At 41.6% G+C, this 15,534-nt stretch overlaps 1 protein-coding gene across 1 annotated transcript in view; it reads left to right on the top strand.

Annotated features, from left to right (window-relative positions):
* The first annotated feature begins 1,361 nt into the window (after positions 1–1,361).
* LOC120727586 (leucine-rich repeat and immunoglobulin-like domain-containing nogo receptor-interacting protein 3) overlaps positions 1,362–15,534 on the top strand; it is a 43,984-nt gene continuing 29,811 nt past the window's right edge. The window contains exon 1 of the mRNA XM_040021946.1: positions 1,362–1,839. The gene's annotated coding sequence lies outside the window, so the exon portion shown is untranslated. The remainder of the gene's footprint in view (positions 1,840–15,534) is intronic.

Here is a 15,534-nt window from a genome sequence, read left to right on the forward strand (position 1 = left end):
GAATTTTTTTTTAGTTATCTATAATATAATGTTTTTGGGGGTTCAGCAAAGGAAGAACACGTGATCTGATGTTTTAATGTATGTGTGCGGGCAGGCAGGTCAGATTGGCTGAGAGGTGGGAGTGGTAGGTGTTTGATGGACTTGGCCTCCACCAGGCATCATGACTTGCCCAACCCCTGGCCTCGGGGTCGCAGGCCAGACTTCTCCTTTCCTGTGATGAGCTGTTAACTGACCTCAGGGGCAGTCAGGCTCGAAGAATGGGTTTCTCTGTGTGTGTGTGTTTCAACCTCAGTTCCCTGTGATCTGATCTACCCTGACAAGGCAACAGGACCGAACAATAAAAATGTCTATTTTCCTCCTCTCTCATTCGCTCCCTCTCTCTGCATGCTCCAGGCAAAATGGGGGAGGTGATTAAACAGAACAAACTCACTGGAAGAAACACATTTCATCATAAATCCTCTTTTTGTATATTATACTCACCATTTGTCTTTAATCAGGAGCAGCTCGGTGCTATTTGGTATAGAGCTGCTGCAGCAGGATGCAACATCTTCATGCCTTTATTTTAAGATTTAAAGGTCACCTTTCACATTCCCACTGTTTAGAATGATGAATTGCAGTTGTTCCTAGGTCAATGCTAATAAGAAGAGGAGATTGGACCTCTGCACCGAGGGTACTTGAGGCTAGGTCTCAAAGACTTTGGATTTGGACTTTTCACAAATGCAACTCAAGCCCAAAATGACATATGCCTCACCATCTGATTCAGATGTGGCCACAGCAGTGAATGGCCCTTATCATTTGTTATCAAGCCCATGCACATTGTCAGTCGGCACTTTCCTCTACCTGCTGGCACCCTCGCAAGGCTGTTATCATTCAGTGCAATCAGTGATAAAAAGAGAGCAACCTAGATGATGTAGGAAACGACTACGAATCGTGTAAAGGAGTAAATTAAAATACTGGCAAATTGAGCTCGGTTAACTGTGATTTACATGTACAACCCATGTTTGCTGGATTATTAGAAAAGTCTTAGAATTACCTTTAATATTACTGTTTTCTAAATGACTGCAGTACTAGCAGTAGTAGTAGGAGCACTACTAATCCTCTTATCTATTCTTACAAATACATCTGCTGTTTTTCTGTCTTCTAATCTTTGCTGTCATTCCTTTTATTCTTTATCCAGCCCTGTTGTTTAGAGGCTCCCTCAGCCATACGCTCGGCAGCACACTGAATTGTGAATCCTAACAGCCTGAGCAGTAGCAGATAGAGAGTGACTGAGAAAAGTGAGGGAGGGAGGGGGTTGGGGAGAGATAAAGAGCGAGAGAGCAGCGAGAGAGAGGTGAGAGAGAGAGATGAAAAGCATGCTAAACGAGAGAGAGGCGCTCATACTGAAGGAGGCAGAGGCAACAGCAACAGCACGCTCCTTTCCCCATTCCTCCCTCTCTTTTCCTCATAATCCCACAGCCATACCGGAGGGAGATGAAGGCTACCCTGACCAGCTGATGAGGACCGGCTGAAAGAGAGGAAAGTCTCAGCGTGAGCCCCCCTTCTTATTTTGGGACGTTAATCAACAAGGAGTGAAAGGAGGCGCGTACACACGAGCGTGCCTGCGGGAGGGAGGGAGGGAGAAGGAGAGAGAGAAGAGGGGGATGAGTGGTACGTTTGGTACAGCTGCTGATGCCAAGGTCTGAGAGTGAGACAGACTGAGGGAGACCTGAGGCTCGGAGGGCTCGCACGTGCGGAGCGGCGTCAGAAACTTGTGGGCAACGAGGACAGGAAAACAGATTCACATACGCACACAGCTGGACAGATGAGGAGGGATCAGGGACCACGCTTCAGCCCTGGGTATGTTAACTTGTGCAGAACACACGCACACACACACACGGGCATGTACATCTTATCCTCAACGGCCACTGTGATTTTTTCAAATAGAGCGCAGACACACTTGAAATGCAACAGTACACGTTTGCTGGGCTTAAGGGTTGACGACTACCCATCCTGACAAGGCTCCCTACTTGCCCTTAGATACTTGCAGGAAAGAAAAGAGAGTGAACAAGAGAGGTTATGTGTGTGTGTGTGTGTATGTGTGTGTGTGATCATGCTTTCTTACTATCGCCTATCTGAATTGTGCACTCAGCTAGAGGCATTTAAAAAGGCTTCGTAAGCTGACCAAGTGATGAATGTTAATAAACCTTCACTGATGGAATGCTGTCATGTTTCACATCGCCCGACTCTTCTAGTTATAACATCGCTCATTACATTACCTACATGAGTTATGCGCTCTGCTCACAGTCTGCAGTCTGTTTTTGTTTTTTTATCTGAAATGATAACCTGGTTGAAAAACAGCTGAAGTGAGGACTTGTTTGCTCACTCTGGTCTGAGACATGAATAGCTCTACTTTACCCATGCTACACTGCAGGATGCCATGTGTGGTAACGTGTCATGCGTGGTCGTGTGTTATGTCATGTTGTGGCAGGGGGCATATGGCAAGTATGCCTTAGGTGCTTTAGCTATCAGCCCCCCCCTTTTCTCTGAATCTAACACCCCCCGCCTCGTTCTCAGTCTCATTCCTTTTCCACCATCTTCTTCCTTTCTCCATTTCCAATTATAGACTGTCACCTCTCTCCCTTTCCTCCTGATCCTATCTCCTGTTTCATTTTCTTGCTAAGCAATTACCTTTACCTGAATCTTCCCCTCTGGACATCATGGCTGGCTGGTTTTTCTGTCTGTCTCCTCAACAATGAAAGTGAAGGATAGGTGGTCATTTCATGGCCATTTTTTAATGGTTGCCTGAACCATGAGCAAAGGAGCAGCAGTGAAGCATGAGCACACAAGCCACTTCATGTTAATACCACTCAGTTAGATCTGGAACAGATACATAAATATGAAGCTCAATCTGGGAGTAGGGGGGTGTTCAGTGTACAGATGAATTATGCCTCTAATCATGGAATCAGCTCATTACTTCCTGCTCCTCATTAACTTGTTTGGGTTTCTAACTTTATCGCTGCTCGGTCATGTCTTCCTGAAAACTAAACAGGAAAAAGAACTCACTCAGACACTGCTGGCAGGCAGATAGCTCCCAGCATACAGGCAAACTTGCTGTTTGTGTCTGAGAGTTTTTTCTGCACTCACGGACTCTTCAGCTACCTCTATTCCTGTTGCTTTACCCTCTTTCTATAATCGCCACTGGTAATGAGCCAGCCTTCACACACGTATACAAAGACATGCACTTATTCCCACCTTCCCACCATCAGTATGACCCTTTAAGTGCAGACGCTTGCCAACTACCTGAAGCATAATATCGCTGTCCTCTCTGCTGCCAAGTCTGCATAGTGTGTGAAAAGACCAAGACTGGAAATGAGACACTGTTGAATCAATGAGAAGTTAGATAAGAGAAAGAGAATGTCACGAATAGAAGGCTGAAGAAGGCAAGCACGACATAAAATTAAACAGGAGGAGATTAAAGTGATGTAGTGAAAGGCTCGTCAGAGGGATATTTAGGACAGAAAGGGCCGGGAGTGTGACAGGAAAGTGGGAGAATGTGGGTGGAACTGTTTGGCCTCTGTGTTGACAGGTGCTTATTGCAGATGTGTTTTTCCAGTGAGTGGACATGCTGGCAACGTGATAGTTTTCAGCCACCCGTGGGGAAGAAGGTGATGAAAAAGAATGAAGAGGATGAGATCATTGCTGGAAACAAAATCTTTACAAAAGAAAATCGTTTTTTGTACAAGTTGTATTTTATTTTAACTTTTTTCCCCATTATTCCATGTTATAGTAGGTGGGCACAGAGCTTGTAAAGAAGACAACTGACTTTCCAAACACCTTTATTTAGGGGTAGAAGCGAGCTTATCTGAAATGTCTGTGATAAATCCACATTAAAGAAAAAGACTTATTCGCCCACATCTACGCCAATTACCATACTTTTCCAAGCAGACGTGCTTTTGCGAGTTTGACTGTTGTGTGGACATATGTCTGTCTGGAAGGGGAAACACTGAGCACTTGAGAACATTGTAAGGTTTACATGTAAAAACTAATATTGTATTTAAAATTTTACCACAAGCTTCTATGCTCATTACTTTGAAATATATTGCCTTTTTAAATTGGTTGCTTCTTTTTGAAACACCCTGTCCTCTCAGAAAATAGAAGTTACTCCTCCACACATGTGAGACTTTTTAACTAAACCTAACATAGACCTGATAGAGCTGAGATCACAATGTTTAATGAACATGAATGCCTATTTTAAGCCTTACAACTCAGCATTATTATGTGTGGGCTGGGTACCTTTGACATTTAAACCAGTACCGGAACCTGGACTTAAGTACCGCCATCCAAAAGTACCTTTTGTCGATTCGGTTAGCTGTTGTCTGCTCCTCCTTTATTACAATTTTGAAATGTTCTCCTACAAAATAAGTCAACATTCCACTATTGAAAGATTTGCTTATCTATAACATTTTACACTCTACACCAGCCGCCTTGGTCGACAGTGTCTGTGTGTTAACATCACTGTCACATGCTTTGCAAACTACTATAGGAGTAGATGATTATTGGTTACAGTTACATGTTAGGTTACGTACTATCTCAGGAAGTAGAGTATGTTGTCTGCCAGCCAGTTGGAATGTCAGTGGTTCCATCCCTGTATCTGCATCTTCAAGTGTCCTTGTTTCATGTTCAACTATCTTATTGAACTCCAAGCTACCCCGGATGCATTTGTGGGAGTGTGGGTGCTTAGATGCAGTCCGTTGAATAGCAGATTGCATTTTGCGTTACAAACATTGCAGAGTAAAAGTGTAACCACATCTGAGTCTATTTTCAACTCGCCACGGCCTCATATGTTTTTTTTGTTCTTCAACACATCGTCTCACTTGCTTTCTTCTTCTTTGACTCCCTCTGTTATAGCAATTTGACACTGGCTGATTTTGTATGAATTTTTAGTCGTATTACTGATGCAATTTGATTTATACCCTAAAAAGTACCAGGTTCCTCTACCCGGCCCCAATTTCTCATTCAGCTCATTTACATCAGCAGCACACTTTCCTTTCAATGAACAAGCTCTAACGTGACCTTTAGCACTGAGCTAAAGATTTCCTGGAGATGGTAGAGACCAAAACTGGAGCTAAAAAGATGAATTTGTCAGATGGCTAGAAAGTGTGACTGTAAGCGAATGACTGTGTTTCTCTGACACTGAAGAATCTGTACAGTTGTTTTCCCTCCAGGGTGGTCAAAGTACTAGACTTTCAAACTCATTACCAATATCCAGGAAAATACTCAATGCTTGATACAATTTTTGAAAATTTTGACCCCATCCTGCAAGAACAGAAGTAATTGCAAGCAAGTCTTATTTTGAAAAATTGAACCAGACGCTGCCTGTATTTTAAAACTGACCTCACAACTGGCTTTAAAAAATACGAAACACATTTTTAAAAATTATTGCAAAAGTAGAAAAGTTTATCATCTTGTTCACATCTCACCCACTGTTCTCACTGCTCTCACAGCTTTTCTCCTCAGCTCTTCAAGACTGAAGTTGTCTGATTCGGCTGCTGTGCTCCAGATTTCTCTCTTTATTTGCTTGGATTAGTTCTCCACACATTCATCTATGGTTTTCTTGCTGGTCTGCACAGTGAGAAACTTCTGACTGGGCCCATTCTCCACATGTCCGTAATCTGCTCTGTCACGGCTCAATATTCCACCCGCAATCTGTTCAGCCTACAGTAATTATTTATCTTTTATTTAACTAAAGTTAACTAGCTACTACGTTAAGGATAACAGGTGGCTAGTGTGGCTATTGGTTAACTGCTAATAGTTAGATGGCTAATATTGACATGTGCACTTCCATGCTGTTGAAACGGGACCTTTACAGACCTCTGATAGTGTTTCAGTGTTATGAATGTCCAGTATTTCACCTGTTATTGAGGGGAAGAGCTTTGTGTCTACTTGTTTGTGTGAAGTTGTTTACACTGTTTGCTGTAAATGAGTATCTGACTCCGGTGTTAATTTTAGCATTGATTAATATCTGAGTATCGATTTTTATTTATTTATGTATTATTGACAACTCTACCCCTTAGTACCAAATATTTACCAAAAGAATGTGTTATCATCTGTAGGATAGTGCACTTATTGTGTTAACTATATGAGGCGCTCGTACCCCAAAGTTGTTTTTACATCTTGATGTGCAGGTTGTTAAAAATCAACACGTTTTCTTTGTTTCAGAATTTTTTTCAGCTTCTTGCAGATCAGCCCTCAATTTTGTGAGCACTGTTGTATTCTCACCAATACCAATCATGGAGGAATAAGATATATGTGAAAGGATCAAGCTTCAGGGAGCAAAATTTGAGCATTATGTGTCCACCGGAGGAGACGCGTGAAAAGAGGAAAGATTCTTGTGCAATGAAAGGATTTGATTGAGACGATGACCGGGGGTATGTGGGCGTGCTGAAAGAGCTTTTGATGTCAGTGTGTGCACAAGTGTCTGCACGCGCTTTTGTGTGTATACATGTTTGTTTGTGTGTGTGTGTGTGTGTGTGTGTGTGTGTGTGAGAGAGAGAGAGAGAGAGAGAGAGAGAGAGAGAGAGGACAATGGTCAACCTTGAGGTTAAGAATGAGGTCCAGCATGGCGGATTGTTTTTATTAGATTGCTCGATCGCGAATGAGGTGATTGCACGGACAAGGGCAGAGAGTCACATCCACACCGCCCACGTCTGCCCACACATACGCACATCCATGCTCAGCTACACACACAAACACACACACACACACACACAATAAAACACCAGTCCTTATTAAAGTCTTGAATTGCAGTACGGAGGCTCATGTTGCATTAGAGGTCGCTCAGAAACTGAAGTTAATGGTCTTACTTCCAGTATCATTCAGCGTGTGTTCGGTGAGGTTATTAGGCCTTTAAGGTGCTGGCCGCTGGTGAAGCCTCCCATGTACAGCGTAAAGTAAAGGGCATGATTCCAGTCAATAATGAACAAGCAGGCGGCTGCTGCAGGCCAAATAACATGCAGGTGAAAAGTACAACACTTCTGTGGCCTCAGCCTCCTCCTTCTTTCACTTGCTGTTTCTCTTTCCTTCACTTTTTCCTTCGTGATGAATTATTCTTCCTCACACTTTTGCCCTGTTTTCTTCACGCTGCCCTTTCACTTTCCATTTCTCCTTCTTTAATTTACTTTCTCGGCTGCGTTTTCTCAGACGTGACCCCTGAGCGCTCCAGGTTCTGCTGTTCATTCACTATGCACACGGTTTCTGTCTGTTTTGTCTCCCTGCTGCTTGGGTCTGATAGGAAAAGTTTTAAGGTCACCTGCTATCTCTTGCCTAGCTCTCATAATGAATTAGCATTTGGCTTTGCTTCATTATTCAGTCTGACACAACCATCCCTTGAGTTATTCTCAATGTCTTTACAATTAAACGCTCAAATTCAATTTAGCCATGATTAAGTAACTAAATCTCTCCTTTCTAATTACAAAACTCTCCCCTGCTGAGAGATACAAAGTCCTTAAAGGTGTGTCCATCCCATTTTCATGTTAAAGAGTTTAACACCAGCTTGATAGAGCCACGAAAGAGTCTCATTTTGCTGACATTAAGTGCTTGTCTTGTCTTTTAAAAGAAACCTTTCATTGTTGCATGTGTGTGGCGCTTTTGTCTTCCTTGACACCTCACTCTGAGCACTCCTAATAAGGTTTCTTGCTCATCCACACAGAGCAGAGAAATAACTGTTGAAGACAAACAGCCTTTTGTGGCAGCATCACATAACTGCATTTAATGTCACACTCTGCCAACAGCTATTACTATCACAGTTCTCATTCAAAACAGAGAAAAAGGAAGTCATGGAAATACAGAGACTTTGTGTTGACTATGAAAAATACACAGCTTGGCTCTTAGAGTTGTCACATTAAAGCTAGCAGTTAATGACCTTGAACAGGCAGCGCTGTGTTGACGCTTACTGTGATTCTCTATAATATCTGCAAATTTCATTTCATTTGTATTCAACCGGCATTTGAAATACATAAAAATGAACATAAAAATGAGAAGAGACTGTTTTGCACCAGCACATCCAGACTTATGTCATCAAACCAGTAGTTCACTGCAATCTCCACACCTCCACCTGTTTACACCATTGCATGACTTTTGATTCTAAATTTTCTCCAGAGTTTTATCATCTCTCAAAAACCAGACGTCTGGGTACTCATCACTAAGCAACAATGTCTTTGCTATTCAAATCAGCCTGCTGTTGTGCTCAATCAACGGCTGTTTCCACTGTCCAATTGGCCAATTAGAGCTGTACAGACGGGGTTAGTAGCAGCACAGAGCTAGCAGTTTAAGAACATTCATGAAAGGAGTTGCCACATTAAAAGAAAACAAGTGGTAAGACCTGCACCTTTGTAAATAATGAGCTAGCATCCCACATTAACTCATCAATACTACTCAGACCTCAAGAGAAAACCAGATAGCTTCTGGTATCCAAAAGAGAAATCTTTTCCCCCGCCTGCAGATATCTGTTTACGCAGATTTGTGTACCAAATGTACCAAATCTAAAATTAAAGTGTTTATTTGATGAAGTGAAAAACATTAATCTCTCATGAGAAATCAGCACTGTGGCTTATGTTTCACATGAATTTTACACTGGCAATCATTACTGAGTGCTTTGGAGAAAAGCAACCAAACAAAAAACGGCTTGGATTCAGGAGAAAGACGGATGGCTGCCCCTCTCTGATCCTGATCTGGCAGAGGTTTCTTCCTGTTAAAAGGGAGTTTTTCCTCCCCACTGTCGCCAAGTTCTTGCTCATAGCAGGTCATCTTATTGATGGGTTTTTTCTGCATTATTGTAGTGTCTTTACCTTACAACATAGAGTACCTTGAGGCGACTGTTGTTGTTAATTGGCGCTATATAAAAACATTTGAACATAACTAAGACAAACTTAAAAGAAAAAAAACATACATAAACTATTTTGAGCAATGTAGAGAAGCCAACACATAAAGAGACCATGAAGATCATTGGTTCTCAAATAAATTAGTATGTCAGTAAAAAGCTCTGAAACCTCTGTGTGGCCTTTAAGTTAGGAGTAATTTGTGATACAACATCTGTGTGGTTACCTTTTAAATGAGACTCCAACTACCTTCAATTTCTTACTCACGGGTGTTCAGCTGAATCAGAAAGGCTGACACAAAAGCTGAGCTTGTTTTAAGCCTCACCACCTGTTGCTGTAAAAGGAACTGGTTCCAACAACTCAGTGTGTGTGTGTGTGTGTGTGTGTGTGTGTGTGTGTGTGTGTGTGTGTGTGTGTGTGTGTGTAGCAGTCCTCCCATTACTTCACCTGCATGAATAAAGGAATCGTGTTTCTCAGACTTCATTAAAAGTTGATGCAGGTCATGAAGTGTGCGGCTTTGCTCACCGCAGATGCTAATGCAGGTCAAGGAGATAACGTTCATGCGTGCATATGTGTGTGTTTGTGAGAGCGTACCCATCCCTGCCTTTTGTTAATTGAATGTTAATGCAGGTTAAATTGTATAACCTTATCTTTTAATAATGCAGCTGAACTAAGGATAACACACAGGATATTGTGGCTCCACGTTTTACTCTCTGCTTCTCTGCTTCTCTGTACTCCATCTATGTGTGCGAGATAAAGGAGGTGAAAGTGTTATTACGCAGTTGTGTGATAATTCAATTTTGAATTCATGTGACGCCCTGAAGTGACCTAGTTTGACATTTAAACATACTGATGTACAATATTCTCAAAACTGCTGATGCAAGTGATTCGCTTTCACTTCCACAGTGTGTGTGTGTGTGTGTGTGTGTGTGTGTGTGTGTGTGTGTGTGTGTGTGTGTGTGTGTGTGTGTGTGTGTGTGCATTGCCATGTAATGCCATCTGTAGGCCCAACCTTTTGGGCAGGGGGGACGTTATTCATTAATTCTAACAGCATGATTTCGAGCCATGAACACTCTTCAAATGTTTCTGTGTGTATGTGTGTGTGTGTTCCTGTCTAGCTATCTTTGTGAGGACCGAAATCTGCATTCTACTATACTTGTGAGAACCAACAGTCACTTGTGAGGACACACTCACTGGTCCTCACAAGTTTGAAGGCCTTTTTGAGGCTCAAAATTTGGTTTTAGTGTCAGGGTTACAATTAGGTTATGGTTGGGTTTAGGGGAAGGGTTAGGCATTCATTTTTAATGGTTAGGGTTAGGGTAAGGGGCTAGGGAAACCATTATGTCAATGAAGGTCCTCACTAAGATAGCTGAACGGGCTTGCGTGTGTGTGTGCGTGTGTAGGTGTGTGTGTCTGCAGTGCACGCTCTTTACACACGTAAGGTCAGTGAGTCTCACTCGTACGCTTCATTTTCCTCTTTCTCTCTCTGTCACTCTCTTTCTCTCTTTCATCTGTGATTCTCAGTAGATGAACGGCTCTCTGATCCATAAGAACTCTGTTAAGGAATGCCGTATTGCTATTGATTCCCTCTCTGATCCCTCAGTTTGTGCAGGCACAACACAAACGGTGCGGCGTTGAGAGGACGGCTCGGTTGATAGCTGTGATGGAGTGCTGTGCCCCAGTCCTGCAAATTGGATTTTAATGATTCAAGTATCATTTTGTGAACACTGCTCACTGCTCCCCACAGACATTAAAATGTGATTTCCTCCACAAAAGGCAGAGAGAGAAACGGCTGGAGAGAAAAATAAAATGTTTTGGAGAAGTTGAAACGCCTTTAAGGGCAATTTACATTTGTGTGACTGTGTTTTAGATTAAAGTCAAGCTAACTTACTAAGCAATCAATAAGCAGAACTAAAACTGACAAACTGAAACTTGCAATTACCAGAACACAATATGTTTTCTTTCACTGGGAGAACTAGCTTTCACTTGATGATTGAAATGATGGGTCTTATGAAATCTAAACATTGTACAGATGAAACAGACAAAGTACGACACTATACATCATGGCTCAAGCATCTGCCTTGTTTTTCTTTTCACCCCTGCAGTCGATCACACCACATCTACCCACCAGGTGTTGTGTGGCCTTATACCTGCCATCTAGCCTTTGTTTTTCTGTCACATCATGGAAGGCTGGTTCCTCTTGTTGTTTCGCTCTTGTTGTCTGCTTCCTTGTTGTCCCAGTTTTCCACCTGTAAGCTTCAATTTGCACTTTAATAACCCACTAAAACTGTTTCTGCCTGCCTGCTCATGTCTGCACTTGGGTCCTCCTTCTTCATCTTCATGTACAAACTGGGGCAGAGTGGGCTTGTTGAAAAGGGTAAGAACTTTATATAATCTTGATTTATAAACTACAAAACTATGACAACGATTTGAACCATAAATTTCCAGTTTGGGTTCATTACTCGATAAGACCTGGAGTTGCCACTTATTTTCAGTTTCTTGTGCAGCTTCTAATATTTCACCGTCGTTCTTCTTCTGATGAGATTTCAGTGAACAGTAGATGAATCAGCTAAAGGATACGATGTCTCTCTCAGGTCCTGTGCCAATTTTTGAAGAACATGACTTTCAGATGCTGTTCATCTGGTGTAGATAATTTTTTTAGACTATCTACCCATTTATTCTTTTGTCTTCAACTTGTCAACTTAAGGACACAATGCACACACAATGCCAAGGTTTTGTGCAACAGCTCAATGATGTGTTTTGTGACAAGCTGCTAGTAACAAACTGCTAAAGATAAAATGTTGAAATGGTAGTTACCTAAATTTTGTGTAAACACAAAACGAGCTCATCACTTGAGTTAATCTGTATAATAAAGTCTATGTATAAAGAAATGAGAGGTGGCTCAAGACTTTTGCACAGTGTTGTACAACTTTTCTAGCTTGGGCCATGCTTGAGTACTGATGAGAAACACCAGAATCAGAAGAAATGTTTTCACAACAAATCCTTTTTTTTTGTTTTGTTTTTTTAATCGCTTTATGAAAAAAGTACTTCATAGCTCTGGTATCATGAGTGTTTCCTCAGGCACGGAGTGAAGAAAAATCCAGTTTTCTGTAAACTGTATCTGGCTTGAATTTTTTTTTCTCACTCCTTTGGGAGTAATTAGTCTTGTTCAGTGTAGATGGACGGATTTTCTCTGCTGTCCTTCAGCGCTGACCCCCTATTCTGCACACACACATACGCACATACATTTCGCTCTGAGGGAACACAGATTCAGACATTACTTCTGCCTCACTGCTACACAAACAGGCTTGCAAAATGCCTCAGGACAGTTCACCATTGGCGTACACACATATATACACAGAGACCCACACATTCGTCCAGGCTCGCATGTTCGTCGTCACCCTTCCTGCAGAACTGGAGGCATGTGAAAGTCACTTGGGCATGCCAGCACATGCGTGTCGTTGTTGTCTTTTATGCATGTCACGTATAATAAAAGGGCCAACAGTTGAGTCACTCTGCAAATGTATTCAATATCTGTTAAAGTTCGTGTAGACCTGAAGGTTAGCTGCCTCTTCAAAGTGATTTGGTTGGCATCTCCTCTCGTTTATACAGCAAAACTGCCTCAAATCATTCACTCCATTGCGTGTTTCCTTTTAGCAAGGCAGTTGGGGCATTTTTGTTTTATAATTTGAAAACAAAGTACAGACAATAGAGGCTGCAACCACAGAGATCGCTCTGTCTCCCTGAAAAGGTAAAACAAAGACAGCCTGAATTATTAATGTGCACATTTACATTCCCATTTATAAAGAGCAGCTCCTCATCAGCTCTTGCGTGACAGATTCTGTAGCGCCACGTGTCCCCTGACTCACTTTGTAACAACCGCTTGTTAAATTGAGGTTTGTTTAAAAAGGACACAAGCCTGTGGCAATTTGGCTCTTCTTCTGTAGATCATCTTTTTTTCGTAAATTACGAAATTGACAAAAGTTTTTCTAGGTGCTCTTTTCAGAAAAAAAAGTTAAAGAATCCTATGCAGTGTTTTCAGTTCAGGGTAGCAAAATCATCCAAAATCCTCTTTATCGTGTACTCAGTTTTCTCTTATCGTTAGTATTTGTCCTCATCAAGACTTCATCATGACTAAAGACGCCAGGACATAACTTTAACACTGACCTACACTTACAGTGCTGTGAGATATCTATCCCCTTCCCACCCCCATCGCCCCACCCCATATTTCTGACACTTAAATGTTTCACATGATCAAACAAATTTAATATTAGTCAAAGAGTGAATACAACACTGTTTTAAAATGATAACTTAATTTATTTTGGGGGAAAAAGCTAACAAAACCTACCTCTCATTATGTAAAAAAGCAATATCCATTGGTCTTGAAAAAGCCTCCAGGGATTCCAGGGAACCACAGTCAGAGCCTTTATACACAAAAGGAAGAAATTTGGAACAGTGGTGAACTTTCCGGGAGTGACAGCCTACGAAAATGACTCCAAGAGCGCACTGTCAACTCTTGCAGGAGGTCACAAAAGAACTCAGAACAACATCCAAAGAACTGCAGGCCTCATTTGCCTCAGTTAAGGTCAAAGTTCATGATTCAACAATAAGAAAGAGACTGGGCAAAAATGGCATCCACGGGAGAGTTTTTGGCGATACCCACTGCTGAGCAAAAAGACCACAAAGGCTTATATCACATTTGCCAAAAAATATCTTGATGATCCCCAAGACTTTGGGAAAATTTTCTGTGGACTGACGAAACAAAAACTGAACATTTTTTTAAAGTTTGAGTCTGATTACATCTGGTGTAAAACACAGGATTTCATAAAAAGAACATCACACCAACAGTCAAACATGGTGGTGGTAATGTGATGCTCTGGGGCTGCTTTGCTGCTTTAGAGCGACTTGCTGTAACTGATGAAAACATGAATTCTGCTCTCTACCTGAAAATCCTGGAGCATGTCCAGGTTTGTGTCCTGAAGCTTAAGCACACTTGGTTTATGCAGCAAGACAATAAAAAAAATGAAAGTTTTGGAGTTATGTTCAGGTCTCTGAACATGACAGCCGCCCACCCCATATGTACAGATTCATGTCCGCATCCACTTTTAAAAGGCAAAAGATTTCACATCTGGATGTTGGAGGAGTCGGTGGTGGAGTGGATCATTTCACACCAGAGAGCCAAGTTCGAGTCACCTCACAGATTTTCAACTCATTTTGAAGTAAATAACTCTCTTGGTTATTTTTAGCCATTAAAAACTGCTTGGTTTAGAAAAAGATATTGGTTTGCGGTAAAATGCAACAGTTACCACATCTTTTAAGGTTTTGTTGCCATGGTGATGCCTCCTTGCTTTTCTCAGGACAAAATACATGTTTCTGAAATTAATATCATTCATATTAAATTCAAAACTTTGTACTCACTGATACAAAAAAGATGAAAAAAACTTGAATCCATGAACATTAAAAAATGATTCTTTTGTTCGTCTGGGCTAAGAGGCTGAATGTTTTTCCTGCTTTTCTCCAGTTTCTCGCTGCATCAAAACAACATCCTAGGCTTTTGTTTCTTTCTGGGACACTGACAAAAATATCAACAGTTTTTCTTCATGGTAAAAAAAACAAAACAAATCCAATCTTTAATCTTTGTAACACATTGTGGCTATAAACAACCTGTAATGCAATACTCTTACACTGTGTTATCCTCAGAAAATACAGTCTGTCTTATTCAGCTAACATCCAGTCCTTTAATATTGATAAGCATTATGATCTGACTCAGCCATGACTGATAATAATGGGAGAGACACAACTTGAACCAAATTTTTAACAGTTTATTAACCAAACAAAGCAAAAAAAAACAAACAAACAAAAAAAACGTAACAATATTTAATGTGTTAGTCAGTGTTAAAAGTGTGTCAGCAGCTGGATGAGTGATCAAACATGAAGCGTGTGTTGTTGTGTAGGGTAAGCAGGCTAAAGCCAAACAAACAAATACAGTGGTGCTGGGTGAATGAAGAGAAAGATGAAAGCTGAGACACCCGGCTCTTAAATGCTCCAGGGAAGCTGGCCAGGCGCTCTCAGTTCTACTAATTAACCCCACCTACCAGGAACCTGCCAGATAACACAGAGAGACTACAGGGAAAAACAGCTGGACCATCACAAACATGAGTTCACTTGGGGATGTTGTTCATTTGATCACACTCATTTAATATAGTTCTTTGGAACCATTCACCAACTACAAGTAGTTAGCATAAACAATATTAAGCTGCTCCACAACGGAAGTAATTAGCAGCAGCATGTTGACCAGAGACCACAGAGCGTGAATGACGTTTGGCGAGTTCAAGCAAGCAAGTGCGAACGAAATAGCTGCTGGTGACGCAAAGTGCACAGGACCCCAGATCAACTTTTTTCCAGGCAAGCGATTGCAGCAACTACCAATGAGAGCAAAGGATACTGTTGATTTGCATGCAACCTGCTAGTAACTAGGGTTACCTAGGCAACCAGAGCCTGGAATGTCAAACAGAACCTGGTTCTTCTTGTGTGGACTTATGTGGCCTTAGGTAGTCAGCTAAATATCAGTCATGTGACCAAGGTGTGGGTCTCTTGTTCAGTCATGACCAAGCAGTAGCCTGTCTGAGTTTCTCCTTCACCCACTCACTCACGATTCTCGGTCAGTCCTTCGGCT

The sequence above is a fragment of the Simochromis diagramma genome, unplaced genomic scaffold (genome assembly GCF_900408965.1).
Source record: "Simochromis diagramma unplaced genomic scaffold, fSimDia1.1 OVJJ01000205.1, whole genome shotgun sequence".
Classification (NCBI taxonomy): Eukaryota; Metazoa; Chordata; class Actinopteri; order Cichliformes; family Cichlidae; genus Simochromis; species Simochromis diagramma.